Consider the following 16860-nt stretch of genomic DNA (forward strand, 5'->3'; position numbering starts at 1 on the left):
AAAGAAAAGACGAGAAGCAGAAGGAGTGGGAAGAGGGATAGCTGAAGAGGGAGGAGGAGGTTGGGGAGCGAGGGGGGAGAGAACTCATTGGTCGTTTAAGATTGAGAGCTCGCCCATGGCCTCATTTCTCATTTTACCTTGGTTGCTTCTCTTAAAGACCCTATCTGTGGTGCTGGAACTAGGGCTTTGTGTATAGGAGACATAGTTCAGCCCATCACAGAGCCCCAGTGGGATCTGGGAGCTTCAGCATGACCTTCCTGCCATAAAAAAAACCAAGACATTCATCAAGGGCCTTTGAAGATGAGCAGGGAGACCAGAAGTGTATCTCAGGCCTAGAGAGATGTAGGGTACAGAGGGAGGAGCCTGCTGTGATCTGAGGATGGCTCGGGCATTCCCATTACGAAGAGGAAAGTGTAATAATTGGACAGGTTGTTCAGAGAGCAGAGGACCTTCTGTCCAAGGCCCCGAGGAGGTAACGAGGTAGTCAGAATGACAGCCTGTGATGCAGGAAGGAGAGAACAGAAGGAGCTGGTGGAGGCTGGGAGGTAAGGCAGAGAAGCAGAGGCTACAGGGAAACCCTTTCTACCAGCCCCAGCATGTGGGCAAAAGCTGGACACCATCTGGGCAGTCGGAATCTACTGAGAAAAATCCAAAGGCTGGTATAAAAGGAGGCCGTCATGATGTGCTTGGTGTCTCTGTGCCCTCATATGCCTTGTGGAGACCCATGACAGGCACTAAATATTAGGACTCAATCAGTGCTTACAGATGCACATGCATGTGTCAGACTGGAGGCTCATGGCGTCATGTCATGAGTTCTACGCTGTTGGTCGAGTGATATGCAGCTAAAACAGAAGGAGGTGAGACATATCATTGGAGCATATCTGTCACCTTCACAGTTAGAATAAACCAGGCTATCCCCGAGTCCAGGCTATCCCTGTCCTGTCACAGCTGGATAATAGCCCTTCAAGCTACAAGGCCTTCCTCCACCACCTCTGCCTCCCACAAAAGCTATCCAAAGCCAACAACTTCTCTAGTTCTCTCTTCAAATATCCTCTGGGCAACTCTTACATTTCCTCAACACTGCCCCGTTGTTACCTTTTCTACCATTTTGAAACACTTCTAAATGAGCATCCTGTGCCTATCATACGACATTTGTCTCACTGTCACTACTGGATTTGAGTTTGTCACCTGTCATTCCAGCTCCCTGTATAACCTCTGGAGGTCAGGAAACCAGGCATGTTATCCACCTGTTCAGGGTTCCTTTCTGTTGCTCTGACAGACGTTGAGTAGCAAAAGCAAGCTCATTTCAGCTTCTACTGCCAGACAACAGCTCATCACTGAGGGGAGTTGGGGCAGGACCTCAAGGCAGAAAACACAGAGGACAGTGATCATCATCTGCCCAACCCCCACCCCGTTGCTCTCAGGCTCTGGCTTAACTGCTGTTTGCATCCAGCATGTCTTGGTCCTGGGAACCAGAACAATGAGAGGAAGAAGAAAAGAGACAGAGAGACACACATAAAAGGTGAGATTCAGACCAGGTGGTGGTGCACATGCCTTTAATCCCAGCATTCGGGAAACAAAGGCAGGCAGATCTCAAGGCAGCCTGGTCTATAGAGAGAGTTTCAGGAGAGCCAGGGCTACACAGAAAAAAACCAAACAAACCTGTCTCCAGAAAGAAAAACAACGACAACAACAAACAAACAAAAAGCCAGATGAGATTGGATGGGCTATGCTCACTTGATAGAGGTCACTTACTACTACAAACCAGCCCAGAAGCCCACTCTTTTGTAATGTGCAACACAGGAGGGGGTTAGCCAGTCTCTGTGGGAGGTCCCTTGTAGGGAAGTAGCCTCCACTTGAGTTGTAGGAGGAAGAAACTGTGGTTGCCAGTTTTTTCCACTCACTGCCAACATCTACACATGGACCAGAAGAAGATTTTGCCAGTTCCCTGAGTCTGGGGAAGGCTTTGCTCTTCCCACAGCTCTGAGGTATTGGGGTCTCTGCCATACCTGTCCGCGCTTTGCCAATACCCTCTCAATACTCCTCCCATCCTTCCACATTTGCCTAGGGCCTCCTCTGCTCCTTACCTCACGGCTAACCTTATAGAGCCAGGATCACCTGCTCAGAATACAGCGCAGGCCACATGGGATATGTCCTTCTATACTAACTAACAGTCAAGGCCATCCCCCTCAGACACACCCACAGGCCTCTGATGGAGGCAGTTCCTCAGTGGAAACTTCCCTCTCAGATGACTCTAGGCCAAGTCAAGTTGTCAGTCAAAGCTAACTAGGACACCACACTTACCGTAACCCTGGCCCAGTCTTCCTTCAGCAAGCTTTCAATAGCTATGCTGAATTCGACTGAACTGTAAATGATGGGAGAGGTTGTTATAAAGAGAGATTTTTCTGCACAAGCGTCTGCTTTTATACAATTCCACATGGAGAGACCAACGAAAACTCAGCTGTCTGGATGACCTCCTATTCCACAGCACCTCCGCCTCTCCTCGAACTTGGCCAGCCAAGCCCCGACCCTCCCCCAAGTCACACATGCCTATGCCATTGTTCTCCAAACTTCTTCTGTGAATTTGCTTGGGGAGACAGAAGAATTGCTGTACATTATCACTAATTATCTACCTCGGTCCCTCTGTGTGATAAGAAACAGCACCAGGGCTGAGGGATGGTTCAGTGGTCAAGAGTGGGTGCTAATCTTGCAGAGGATCCTCATCTGGTAACTTTAGCTCCAGGGGGTCGGATCTAATGACCTCTTCTGGATACCTTGGACATCCACAAATTCTCTCTCTCTCTCTCTCTCTCTCTCTCTCTCTCTCTCTCTCTCTCACACACACACACACACACACACACACACACACACACACACACACACACAGAGTGTTTTAAAATATTGTGTGTGCACCTTCGTGGGAAGGCCATGAGTCGACATCAGAAATCTTCCTCAGTTGCTCTCCATCTTATCTCTCCGAGACAGGGTCTCTCACTGAACTCATTGATTGGCCAGCAATTTCCAGGGTTCCACACATCTCTTCATTCCCAGCACGGAGGTCACAGGCGCACACCGCCATGCCTGGCTTTTTATGTAGGTGCCGGACACCGGACATCGAAACCCAGGCTCTCGTGGTCTCACAGCAAGCACCTTTACTGGAAGAGTCGTCTCCCTAGCCCCAAGATGCACTCCTTTGTGCTCATCATGGTATTCCGTGGTTTATCAGTTTTCCCATTTTAATGATTTCCTATGCTACCCCAGTGTACTTAGCAGGTAATGCCCTCAACAACCCAGGGATTTCCAAGTTCTCTCAGGCAGGACACAAGAATCTCATCCGAAGAGTCTGACCTCCAACTCCATGGTCCTCTTTCCCAAAGGCAACAGTGCCTGGAGCAATTAGTCAGCTATTAAGAATACCAGCCCAGTCCTAGTGAACACAACCCACTCTTCCAATCTCATTTTAAAGCTGAGCTCTGAGATGGACTGATGGCTTAGTCAGTAGGGTGCTTGGTACCTGAGGACCTGAGTTCAGTCCGTGGAACCTACATGGTGGAAAGAAAGAGCTTTCATGAGCTGTCCTATGATCTACACACACACAAATGACAGATAGGCAGATAATAGATGTTAATGAGTTTAAAAATTGAACTCCTAGTGAACCTCCAAATATGTTTACTTTATTAGCATCCATGAGGATAGGGGACTGGGTCCTCCTGTTACTTGTCACCTCCTGTCCCAGCACTTGGTTTCCAGAAACTTTACAAATTGTGAAGAAACTCTAGCAAAGAACACCATTCATTGGTAACCATTTTTGGAGAGAACCTTGTTTACCCTTGACTTTGACCTCCTGACCCTCCCATCCCACTTCCCAGGTGCTGGAGTCAAGCCTGTGCTACCACACCCAGCAAATTCTGAAAGAAATCTCCTCAACTGTGCCTCTCGGCTTTGGATGCCCACTAAAAACTCCTCCAAAGCTCCTTTTTTCTTTTTTCGTAGCTGTCCTCAGACACACCAGAAGAGAACATCAGATTCCACTACAGATGGTTGTGAGCCACCATGTGGTTGCGGGGAATTGAACTCAGGACCTCTGGAAGAGCAGTCAGTGCTCTTAACTGCTGAGCCATCTCTCCAGTCCATGCAGCTCCCTTTTCTTATCTCTTTATTCTTCCCATCTCCTCTCTTCTCTGCTTCTTCTTCTTTTCTCTTCTTTCTTTCCTTTTTTTAAACTCCATTTATTGATCCTCAAACCCAACACAAAACTCAGAGCAGTCAGTGTTCTTAACCATTGAACCATCTCTCCAAACCCCCAACACAAAACTCTATGCAAAAGTTTTACAGGCCCTTGACTGCGTGGCCACAGCTGTGTTCGCTGAAGTCGGCTTGCTTCTGTCTCTTTGGGCTCTGATTCTTCTTTCTGAGACTCTAAGAGGACTTCAAGTGCTCTCTTCCTCTGCACTCTCTCAGCATTGGTGGTCATCACCAGATGGAGTGGGGAGATGGGCGGCGGGGAGAGCCAGAAAGAGCCAGATGTTTCTCTTATAGGCTTAGACAGGTGAGCTGAGCCCCATAGCGAAACCAAGGCCAGATCCGGTCCGGTTGAGGGCAGCAAGTTTTTCTCCGTTATTGTTGGGCAGTGGATCGTAGTAGCCCAAGTGCTCCCGAAACGGCCATCCCTGAGACACCTGTTGTGAACAGCCACAATGCGGTAAAAAGGCCAGTTGGTGCAGCCACCCAAATCAAGGCGTCTGGTTAGGTGGCTTCGGTGATAGGCTTAGCAGATAAAGGTTGTGAGGTGGACCATGGTGCTTCCGTGAGCGGCTCTTCGGCGGCGTTTTCTTTTTCTTAGACAATGCTAACAGGCAACCTGTGTCTTCCGCTGTCCTAGTCCCTCTGAGAGAGACTCTGGTACCCTCAGAATTCAAGGGTCCAGGCTAATTTTCAAGACAGGCTTGCCACAACCCACTAGGGGGCACCAAACAACACACGTAGGTCAGGAAGATGCGCAGGTCCACTTGGAGACAGATTTTTCAGTCATGCGTTCCTATCTTCAGTGACAGTTTTCTGCTTTTCTTCCCTTTGTTTTATTTGAAGGACACACATATGAACAGCAACTGCATCAGAGATCACGACGACTCTGGGTAAGAAATGAAGAAGTTCTCCAACAGATATCAGCCTCTGTCCAGGGTTTCTGGAAACCACTTCTCTGCTGACTTTAGTTAAAGCTCACCTTTTGAAGCCGGGCTGAGGATGGGGCTGCGGCCGACGTCATTTCATACATAAAACACTAGTAATGTACTGTGGAGCACAGGGAGTCCCTGAGTGTGCTGCCCCGTGAGAGTCAGGCACATTAAGGTTTGGGGGGTTTGGGTTGGTTGGTTTGGTTGGTTTGGGAGGGTTGTTTTGATTTGGTTTTGTTTTGTTTTGTTTTGTTTTGTTTTGTTTTGTTTTTGAGACAGGATCTTGGCTGACCTGGAACTCGTTTCAAAGGCCAGGTTGACCTCACAGAATGCTGCTTGCCTCTGCTCTGGTTACTGAAACTAAAGGTCTAGGCCACCCCAGCAGGTGAGAGGAGTTTTTAATCCCTCCTGATTGAAAGATGCCAGGACAGGTTGTTCAGCTTGGACTCGGGGAAGAGTCAGTTAGGAGGAATAAAAAAATCACCTCCGATATCTTAGGGCAGACATTGGAGAGTGTGACTGCCTTTCTTCTCAACTATTCTACGACAATGCTCATCCTCCACTCAGCTGCCAAGGTTTAAAAATATAAGGGAGGTCACCACTCAGTTGTACCCTGTAAGGCAGCTCTGTTCCCAAGGACACGGGTCAACACTAGTAATCGACTTTACTGGCCTAAGGAAGGGGGGGGGGGGGGATGCAAACTTCTGCTGAGCCGTCTGCCCTTACATTCTCTCAGGTTTCTTCTTTAGTAACAAGGCAGGCTGGACATGGTAGCACCCGGTGTCATCCCAGCACAGTGCGGGTACAACAGGTCTTAAGTTTGAAGCCAGCACAGGCTGCGTAGGGAATTCTAAGCCAGCCCAGGAGACATAGAAGGATTCAATCACAAAAACAAAAATAAATTTTAAAAGATAACAAAATCAAAGCATAGCAAATCAATTTCATAGAATCCAATAGAAATCACAGGAGCCTTCAGAAATGAAAATCCCCACCCCTTCTTAAAAGGGGGAACAAAAATATCCATAGCAGGGGATATGGAGGCAAAGTTTAGAGCAGAGACTGAAGGAACCGCCATTCAGAGCCTGCCCCACATGTGGCCCATATATATACAACCACCAAAACTAGATAAGATGGATGAAGCTAAAAAGTACATGCTGACAGGAACCGGATATAGATCTCTCCTGAGAGACACATCCAGAGTATGTCCAATACAGAGGTCAGTGCTAGCAGCAAACTACTGAACTGAGAACAGGACGCCCTTTGGGGGACTTAGAGGAAGTATTGAAAGAGTTGAAGGAGTTTGCAACCCCATAAGAACACAATGCCAACCAACCAGAGTTCCCAGGGACTCAACCACTACCCAAAGACTACACATGGACTGACCCAGGGCTCCACTGCATATGTAGCAGAGACTAGCCTTTTGGGGCACCAGTGGAAGGGGAAGCCCTTGATCCTGCCAAGGTTGGACCCCCAGTGCAGGGGAATATGGGGGTGCAATAATGGGGGTGGATGGAGGGGAACACCCGTATGGGGGAAGTGGAGGGGGTTGGGGGGGCTTATGAGAGGAAACTGGGAAAGGGAATAACATTTGAAATGTAAATAAAGAAATATATCTAATAAAAAAAAGAAAAAGAAATGAAACCTAAAAATTTAGGTTCGGCAAGGCGCCTGTGGAAATGTGACCAGACAAAGGGGCAATAGTGACACCACTCACACAGGGACCCAGCTTGTCTATTCAGATTGGCTCTGCTTGGGTTTAGGGCAAGGTTGTCTGGAATGAGGGTCCTGGAAGGAGAAGGGATGGGTTTTACAGTTTGGTTTGCAGTTCCCGTAAATTCTTTTTTTTCCACCGTCCTCTTTTAGCAGGAGAATGGGAGATGGCCTGAGCAGCCCTTACTTGGAGGCTGTGTCTGAAGCTTTCCAATGGCTTTAGTTCAAAATACTCCGCACCCATAAACACCATGCTTTGGGGGATTGCGCTCCAGTACCCAACGCTGCCACCCAATGAAACAGTCAGCAACAAGCAGACAGGGGAGCTTGAGCTCAGAGGAGTCTAACTGCTGACCTTGACGCAAAAACAAACAAACAAACAAACAAACAAACAAAAAACCCAGCTCTCACTTCAGAGGGGAAAGGGAGATTTATCCTGGAGTTAAATATGAGTGACTGTGGCCCTGAAACATAGATTTAGGTCACCCCAAATGTCCACTTTTCAATGTAGATTGAGTGTCATGGAGTCTCATAGGAAGAGAACAAAGAAGCTCATTAAGCAGGGCACTTTTCAAACACATTGGTGCGAATGCTCAGCGGGCAGTTAGGGGACAGTCCTTAGGGGACAGACCTTAGGGGACAAACCTTAGGGGACAGACCTTAGGAGACAGACCTCAGATTCGTGCCCTGGGTGTAATCTAACCACCACTGCAGCTCTTGTTGACAGAACATTAGGCTTTTGCTAATTAACTACATTCCAAAGGGTTTTATCTGCAGTCACAGTGTTTCATTCTGACACAGGGCTTGGGAGCAGCGCAAGGATTGGCTACTAAGTGGGCTAACAATAGCCCAAGATAAATTATAATTGGGCTCTAGATTGACAACATTCCAAACTCTCCATGGGCCACTGAAGTTTTTAATCAGTCTATCTCCCTCTGCAGAGACAGCTTCTCTTTAGGAATTCTCCATCACAGCCTGGGGGCCGGTGTAATTTTGAGGCCACAGACGAAGTCAGGCCAGACACAGCTGGGGTGGAACTCCCAGCCACACTGCTGCGGGCTGTATACATTTAGACAAGCCTGGTGATCTTCCAGAAGCTCCAGCGACCATCTATAAGATGCATCGTCATGGAAATCAAATGACAGGCACCAAGCCATCTCTCCAGAAGGGGCATTTTAAAAAACGAACAGAAAGTACCAGATTGTCAGGAAGACCTGGGAAGAACTTGGTGCTAGCTGGACTGCCGACGCCTTGTCAGCAGATACCACGGGCTCCTGTTGTCTGCAACGGTAATCTGGGGAAACGGGGTGGCCTCACAGCGTCAATAGCAGGAGTGGACAGAACTGCAAAGATGGAGCCATAGTTATGATGGGAGATATTAATGATTCCCCTTCAGCTAACAGAGCAATAGACCAAAGATCAATAAGGGATGCAGATTGGAACAGTGTAACACCCGGGACACGGTGCACGCTGTCAGCCACTTCTTCTCACAGTGTCAAACGAGAAACAGTGTAGAGAAGGAAAGATTCCTTTGAGATCATGGTTTCAGGGGTCTCAACCCACAACCACACTTCCTGTGGGTCTGCGGTAAGGCAGAGAGAGCATCATGGTAGGGAGAGCAGAGCTGCCTGCTCGGTGAGAATAGATAAGAAGGGGCCAGGGCAAGGGCAAGGACACCTTCTTTCCCTTTAGCCCACTCCCTCCAACTAAGTCTCACCAAATGAAGTTCCTAGCACTTCCCAAAATCCACTGCAACGAGTAGGAACCAACTGAGAGCTGAAGGCCACACCTGAACCTGTGGGGGACGAAGTGGAAAATTCTGTTTTTTTTTTTTAGAGACTCAGTTAGGTTGTAGTGATGTTTTGCTGGGGCAGACAGGTGAAAGAATGAATGATGCCTAATATAAATAGGGGCTCGAGCATTACTTCCCTTTGCTCTACCTCGCTGGTCTTCGCTGACAACACACATGCATTGACTCATCTTCTGTTGTGTTGCTGAGCTTCGCCTGTGGTGTCTTCATAGAGGGAAGCTCACCAAAGAACTCGTGAGCTTCCTGCAGCTTCCTGTGGCTTCTGCGGACTCGAGCGAATGGGTGAGCCTCGAGGTTTCTTCTGGATTGAACCGCCCTTGCTGATTCCAGTGCGCTGTTTGCTAGTGGACTGGACTGGGAACAAGGAAGATTGGAATTGCCCTAAAGATCTACTTCTAAACAGGTCCACCTCCCCGCTACCCTAATAACCTTTGTTTTCCACTAACTCTGGTGGGTGGTGGGCTGGAGGGGAGGTTGAACCATTATTAAAGTAGTTTGTGAAAATATATGCCCACAAGGGGATGATGTCCCTTTATGCAAACCATGACACATATCTGTAGACCGGCAACAGTCATTTGCAAAATGTGTCTTCCATGTCACCTTTTGTGACATGTTTGCTGGAGACAGGGTCTTTCTATATAGCTCTGGTGGGCTTGGAACTCACTATGTAGACCAGGCTAGCCTCTAACTGAGAGAGATGGCCAACTCCTGCTGATGCCTCTGCTGGGATTAAAGGCGGGTGCTACCACACTCTGCTGCTTGAATAATATTTCTATAAATTTAATGTATGTAAGGCCATAAATCTAATTCAACAAATTTCAATGGGTAAGTTACATCACAAGTAAGATAAGAATCAATAGTACAAACATAATTGGAAAATCCATTCTGCCCAGTGGCATGTTGGGAAATGCATAGCTGATAGCTTCCAGAAGGTCACAGCCACAGCCTCTCTCCTTCACGTCATGTTGAAACATGAAGTGTCTATCCACTCAGAACTACCCCAGAATTCTTTTTGTTTTGTTGTTGTTGTTGTTGTTGTTGTTGTTGTTGTTGTTGTTGTTTTCAAGACAGGGTTTCTCTGTTTGGCCTTGGCTGTCCTGGAACTCATTCTGCAGACCAACTCAGATTAAACTGCTTCTGCCTCCCAAGTGATGGGATTAAAGGTGACTTTCTTTTTCTTTTTGGTTTGGATTATTTAAAAATTCTGTCCAGGTGGTGATGGCAGCACCTTTAGCCTCAGCAAGGGGGGCAGACATCTTGAGTTCAAGGCCAGCTGGGTCTACAGAGAAAGTGTTTCAGAACAGCAGGGCTACACAGAGAAACCTGTCTAAAAAAAGAAAGAAAGAAAGAAAGAAAGAAAGAAAGAAAGAAAGAAAGAAAGAGAAAGAGAAAGAGAAAGAGAGAAAGAAAGGGAAAGAAAAGGAAAGGAAAAAAGAAAGAAAGAAAGAAAGAGAAAAGGAAAGGAAAGGAAAAAAGAAAAGAAAAAAAAGAAATAAAGTCTAGAAAGAAAGTAGACAAACGTGGAAATGCAGAGTCAGTGACTGAAACTACATCAGAAGGTTCTTGTGATCTCACCTTCCCAGTCAACTGGACTGGATCTGGAACCACCTGGGAGACACACCTCTGGGTGTGTTCATGAGGCTGTTTCCAGAGAGGTATAACCCAGGAGGGGACACTATACTCTGTCTGGAGTCCCAGACTGAATCAGTAAGGAGAGTACGAGCCAAGAACCTGTGTACATCTCTCTCTCTCTCTCTCTCTCTCTCTCTCTCTCTCTCTCTCTCTCTCTCCCTGCTTCCCAACTGTGGCAGACCTTTAACATGGGGGTGAGGCCCACAATAGTGTCCTCCTAACTAAGGTCTGAGAGAGTTCTCTTCATCCTTTAGCAGGATAAAGTACAGCAAGATGTTGCCATGAGCCAGGAAGCAGGCCTTCAGCATAAATGGAATCTGCCAGGACGTTGACCTTGGATAGCCCAGAACTGTGAGAAATAACTTTCTTTCTCTCTTCTTTCTCAAGTATCTCAAGACTAATTAGAACTTGCTATGACCTTGAATTCACATCACCCTGCCTTCATTTCTGAAATGTTGGGATTTCAGATATGGAGAACAATACCCAGTGTGTGCAATGCTGGGGATAAAAGTCCAGAGCTCCCTTTATGCTAGGCAAGCATTCTGCTAACTGGGCTAAATAAATCAATACATTTCTAGCTGGACATGATGACATATACCTTTAATCCCAGAACTTGGGTGGCAGAGGCAAGTGGATCTGATGTACACAGGAAGTTTCAGGCTAGCCAAGGCTATATGGTGAGACTCTGTTTCAAAAAACTAAAAAAAGAAGGAAGGGAAAGAGGGAGAGAAAGAAGGAGCTTCTTTTTTTTTTTTTTTTTCTTTCTTTTTTTCGGAGCTGGGGACCGAACCCAGGGCCTTGCGCTTGCTAGGCAAGTGCTCTACCGCTGAGCTAAATCCCCAACCCCAGAAGGAGCTTCTATTACCTATAAGAGTCACAGTTTGTTACAGTAGCCAGTTGATTTTTAAGAAGGTATATATTCTCTTTACTGCTATTCAATATAGTATTTGTGGTGGTTTGTATAGGCTTGGCCCTCATAGATCCATGTATTTGAATGCTTTGTCATATGGGGTGGCATTATTAGGAGGTGTGGCCTTATTGGAGGCGGTGTGGCCTTGTTGGGAGATGTATGTCACTGTGTAGGTAGGCTCTGAGGTCTCTTATGCTTAGGTTCTGCCCAGTGTGGAATCAGAGCTCCTCCTGGCTGCCTTCGGATCAAGATATAGAAGTTTCAGTTCCTACTCCAGCACCGTTTTCTGCCTGGATGTGGCCATACATCCCACCATGCTGATAATGGACTGAACCTCTGAACCCGTAAGCCATCCCCAATTAAATGCTGTCCCTTTAAAGAATTGCCTTGGTTATGGTGTCCCTTCGCAGCAATGAAATAGTAAGACAGTATTTGCCTTAGTTAGAGCAATTAAGCAAGAAAACAAAATAGGAGGAATATAAGTAGAAAAGAAAGAAATCAAATCATCCCTGCACATAGATGGTGTGATTCTGTACTGGAAAGTCACTAAACGTTCCACTAGGAAAAACCCTAAATCCGATCAACACTGTTGACAAGCCAACATACAGAAAGCAGTGGCTCCCATATTGCCAATAACGAATTACTAAAAAGGAAGTACGGGGAAAGCTCTCATCCTCAATACTTAAGGATAAGTATTCACTTAAGGAAGTGAAAGACACCGTAATGAAGTTTAAACACTGGAGAAATCCAGGTGTGGTGCCACACACCTGTAACCCCTGCACTTAGAGAGAGCAAAGACAGGAGGGTCATCCTTGGCTACTTAATGAGTTCAAGTCCACACTGGACTATGTGAGGCCCCGTCTCGGTTCCCCACAACCAACAGAGAGGTATATGCTGAAGAAAGAAATTGAAGAAGACACCAGAAGACCTCTTCCTATGCTTGTAGATTGAAGAATTAACATTGAGAGATAGAGAGATTACCAAAAGCGATAGACAGACCCAAACCACACCTCTCTCCCTGCATTAAAATCAAATCAAAATGGATTGGACTGTTTAAGGTAAGGCCTAAAACTTTGACACTATTAGAGAAGCCATAAGGCAGACACTTGAAAATGTAGGTACAGAAAACGACTTCTGAAAAACGACTTCAATGGCTCAGGAAATAAATCCAAAAAAATTGACTAGTGGGATTGCATGAAACTAAGGCGCTCGTGCACAGAGAAGCAGTCAGCAGAGTGCAGAGGAAGCCTGCGGAAATCAAAATGTCTGCCAGTCATACATCTAACAGAGGACTAGCATGGAGAGTCCATAAAGAGCTCTAAAAATTAAACACCAAGAAAACCAACAGATGGGCAAATGAATCAGACAACTCTCAAAAGGAGAAATGAAAATGGCCAATAAATATTTGAAAAAATGTTCAAGATTCCCCGTCATTCAGTAAATACAAGTTAAAATCACTAGGAGATTATACCTCATCAATGTCAAGATGGCTACTATGAAGAAAACAAGGGGCATGTGCTAAGGCAACAGTTTCCACCTGTGATAGACCCTGATTTAAAAAATCCACAAAAAGAAAACAAGCATCAGGCACGATGGGGTGGGTGTCAGAAAAGAAAAGGGGCAGGTGCTGGAGAGATGGTTCAGTGGTTAAGAGCAGTGGTTGGTTTTTCGAGGACCCAGGTTCAATTCCCAACACCCACACGGTGGCTCATAGCCTTGTGGTAAATCTAGTTCCAGGGGACCTAATGTTCTCTTCTAAATGGCAAGGGAACTAACTGTGCACACAGGTGGTACATAGGCATACATTTAAGCAAAACATCCATACACATAAATATTTTTTTAAAAAAAAATGAAACTACCATACAATCAACTATTTCATCCCTGGGTGCGTACATGGAGTCAGCATGCCATAGACAGATTTGCACATACATTTTTATTGCCTTGTAATCACAATAGGTAAGACGTGGATCTGGCCTAGATGCCCACCGGCTGATGGATGGACAGAGGAACTGTAGTATACATCAATCAATGGAGCTTTGCTCTGCCATAGAAAAGAACTAAATTATGTCATTTATAGGAAAATGAATGGAGCTGGATATCACTGGGTTGTGTGAAGTGAACTAGAACCAAAAAGGCAAATGTTACATGTTTTCCTTCACCCACATGGGCACACACATATGCACACACACATGAATTAATCATTTGTTATTTAAAACTTCTACTATTTCTTGTGTTAGTGACCTTTTGTGTTGCTGTTGTCTCTGTGACACATTTGTTTTTCCTCTGTGTCTATCCTCCCAGCTATTGGGTATCGAACCAACTATTTGTTCACAGACTTCCTCATACGGGGACTTCCCCATATTAGAGATTAAGTCTTAGAATCTGAGCTGGAGAGTACATATTTGATCTTCTTTAAGGAAACAGAACCTACACCCTGTTAAAATAAAAATACATATTTTTATTACAAAGAACTTTATTTTCTGAGATAAAAAAAAGTATAGCAGTGGTCTTAACCAGGCTTTCACTGCTGTGAACAGACACCCTGACCAAGGCGTCGCCATAAAGAACAACATGTAATTGGGGCTGGCTTACAGGTTCAGAGGTTCAGTCCATCATCATCAAGGTGGGAACATGGCAGTGTCTGGGCAGGCACGGTGCAGGAGGAGCTGAGAGGTCTACATCTTCTGAAGGCTTCTAGCAGAGCACTGACTTCCAGGCACCTAGGATGAGGGTCTTAAAGCCACACCCACAGTGACACACCTACCTCAACATGGCCACACCTTCTAATACCGCCACTCCCTGGGCTGAGCATATCCAAACCATCACAAGCAAGAAAACAAAAGCATTATTTCCTATTTTTACAATTCTTGATGATGTCTGGCTTCACGGGAGACAGCCAGGTACTTATACCCACTTCTGTGCTCTGTGTCGTGGTTTGCTGTTTGCCAGACCACGTGAAGGTAATCCGGCCACACAGGGGATTAAAAGGGAGGGATAGTTTTAGGGAAGTTGCGAAGTAGAATGTGAAACTGTGTCCATAGACTCTTTGTTCACCATTACATTATGCCCAGGGTCATCCTTAGTGAGACCAGATCTGACACCCACACAACTTTGTAGGAATAACGTGGCCTAGATCCGAGGGTGGCAGGGCCCTGGTGATAACCTACTCCATCACTGAAAACACTGAGGTTTATGAGCACTGAGTCACAGGAATTTAGAGTTTATATCGTCTCCTTTTAACTGAAGGGATGCTTTTGAGATGTACAGATGTTATAAAATTGAGCCTTAGAAGGGACCTTGGGTCAAAGGGACACTGGTAAAGTTGGCACAAGGATGATGGGAAACCTGACACATCTCCAGTTAAGGTTAAAAACAAAAGCACAGGGTAACCAACTCTAACAGCTAGATTTCCAAAATGGCCTGTAAGTAGGAGGAGGAGGGAAGGCTGCTTACTCCCAACCTTCCATATCAGTCGCAGGTCTACCCTGCATATTAGATAGCAACCATGAGGGAAGAACTTAGGAGCACTCTGGGTAGTGTTTATGCCCAGCTTAGAGTTAGCAAGTACCAGCATATGTCTCTCTCTCTCTCTCTCTCTCTCTCTCTCTCTCTCTCTCTCTCTCTCTCTGTGTGTGTGTGTGTGTGTGTGTGTGTGTGTTTGCATGTGTGGGTGTTATGAGTGTGCATGTATGAAAGTGCATATGGAGACCACAGATTTCTTCATCAATTGTGTTCCATCATTTTTATGTATGTATTGTTTTTGATACAGGATCTCACTATGTAGCCCTTGCTGGCCAGGTATTCACTAGGTAGACCAGGCTAGAACTCTGAGAGATCTACCTGCTTCTGGATTCCAAGTGCTAGAATTAAAGGTGGATACCCCAATACCTAGCAACTATCTTAGTTTTGAGATAGAATCCCACTTTGAATCTAGAACTGAGGAATTGGGCTACGATGACTGGCCACTGAGTCACCAGAGATTCTCTTGTGTCTGATTCCGTAGTACTGGGACTACAGCATGTTCTGCCACACCCATCTTTTTCTACGAATGCTGGGGACCCAAACTCAGGCACTCACGCCTGCGTGGCAAACATGTTACTGACTGAGCCTCTCTCCAGCTCACTTTTTATAAACTCAGCAGCTGTCTTAGTGCTGTCACTAGGAAAGTGAATAATTACTCAGCCATGTCATATAACTCGTCTATACAAGACACACATAAATTATTTTCCCAAGTAGCTGAACATTTCCTTAACTATTTCTAAGGCAAGATAAAGGAAAAACTAAAAACAAATTTTCAAAAATTTAGAAATAGGGGGCTGGAGAGATGGCTCAGCGGTTAAGAGCATTAAGAGCACTGACTGCTCTTCCAGAGGTCCCGAGTTCAATTCCCAGCAACCACAGGGTGGCTCACAACCATCTGAATGAGATGTGATGCCCTCTTCTGGTGTGTCTGAAGACAGCAACAGTGTACTCGCATACATGAAATAAATAAATCCTTTAAAGAAAGAAAGAAATCTAAAAAAATAAAAATTTAGAAATAGTAAATAGGAATTGATCTGAAGATGTTCTGAGTATCTCTTATCTAATTAGCCAAGAATGGAGAAAGAAATAATACACTGAACTCTCGATGTTTGTTTCGATCTCACATATTTGGTAATATGTCCAGTGTGCCACATCGGTTCCTCATTGATAATTAACAGTTCATCACTGTTCGAGGACAGGGTGAGGCTCAGTGGTGTAGGCACTGGGAAGGTACCATGCCCTTGTGGGTAACACTAGCCTAACTCAGGGTCACATGCAAAGATGCGAACACAGCTGGGGAGAGGAAAGGGATCAGGGAGTGGGTGTGTTCAAGATGATAACGAGGTATAAAGTGGGAAAGACCGGCTATGGGAAGACAGCAGCAATGTGAGATCTAGTGTCACAGATGTGGATGAAAATCAGGAATATTTGGATTTTTTCTTCCCCTTTTACAATCAAGGAGCAACCCATTCTGTTGTACTATTTAGGACCCAGCCCTAGAGAAAATTGTGCTTATATATACATTTATAGGTCTTTGTTAAAGAGCCAAGGAATATGTTCTCATTTTTTGTTGTTATTGCTTGTTTTTTTTTTATTTAACTTTTTTACTGATTCTTTGTGAATTTCCTTTTTTTTTTTTTTTTTTTTTTTTTCCGGAGCTGGGGACCGAACCCAGGGCCTTGCGCTTCCTAGGTAAGCGCTCTACCACTGAGCTAAATCCCCAGCGATTCTTTGTGAATTTCAAAACATGCACCCTAATCCTACTCAACTCTCTGGCCCTTTGTACCCACCCTCCACCCTTGCAACGTCCCGCTGAAAAGAAAAATAAAATTGTGGAAGCCATAGTGTGTCAGTCACTGGCTTCCGCTACACTATCAATATTGAATCCTCACTGGGGCTCCTCTATCCTGTTTTGGCCATGTGTCATGGAGATCCGACACCTTTCCATCTGTAGGAGCACCCCCTTCACGAGCTCCAGCAGTTCATAGATGGGTTAGATGTCTGGTGGGGCTGGGGAGCAACCCAAAGCCTTGGATCTGGGCCTGGGTTGTAGCTGACTGAGCTGATCAGCCCTCCAGCTTTCCCACACCAACAGAAGGAGC

At 45.8% G+C, this 16860-nt stretch overlaps 1 pseudogene; it reads right to left on the reverse strand.

Annotated features, from left to right (window-relative positions):
- Positions 1-1432: 1432 nt before the first annotated feature.
- Mrps16-ps1 (mitochondrial ribosomal protein S16, pseudogene 1) lies at positions 1433-4798 on the reverse strand (annotated as a pseudogene).
- Between the last annotated feature and the right edge of the window lie 12062 nt (positions 4799-16860).

The sequence above is a fragment of the Rattus norvegicus genome, chromosome 8 (assembly GCF_021556685.1).
Source record: "Rattus norvegicus strain SHRSP/BbbUtx chromosome 8, alternate assembly SHRSP_T2T, whole genome shotgun sequence".
Lineage (NCBI taxonomy): Eukaryota > Metazoa > Chordata > Mammalia > Rodentia > Muridae > Rattus > Rattus norvegicus.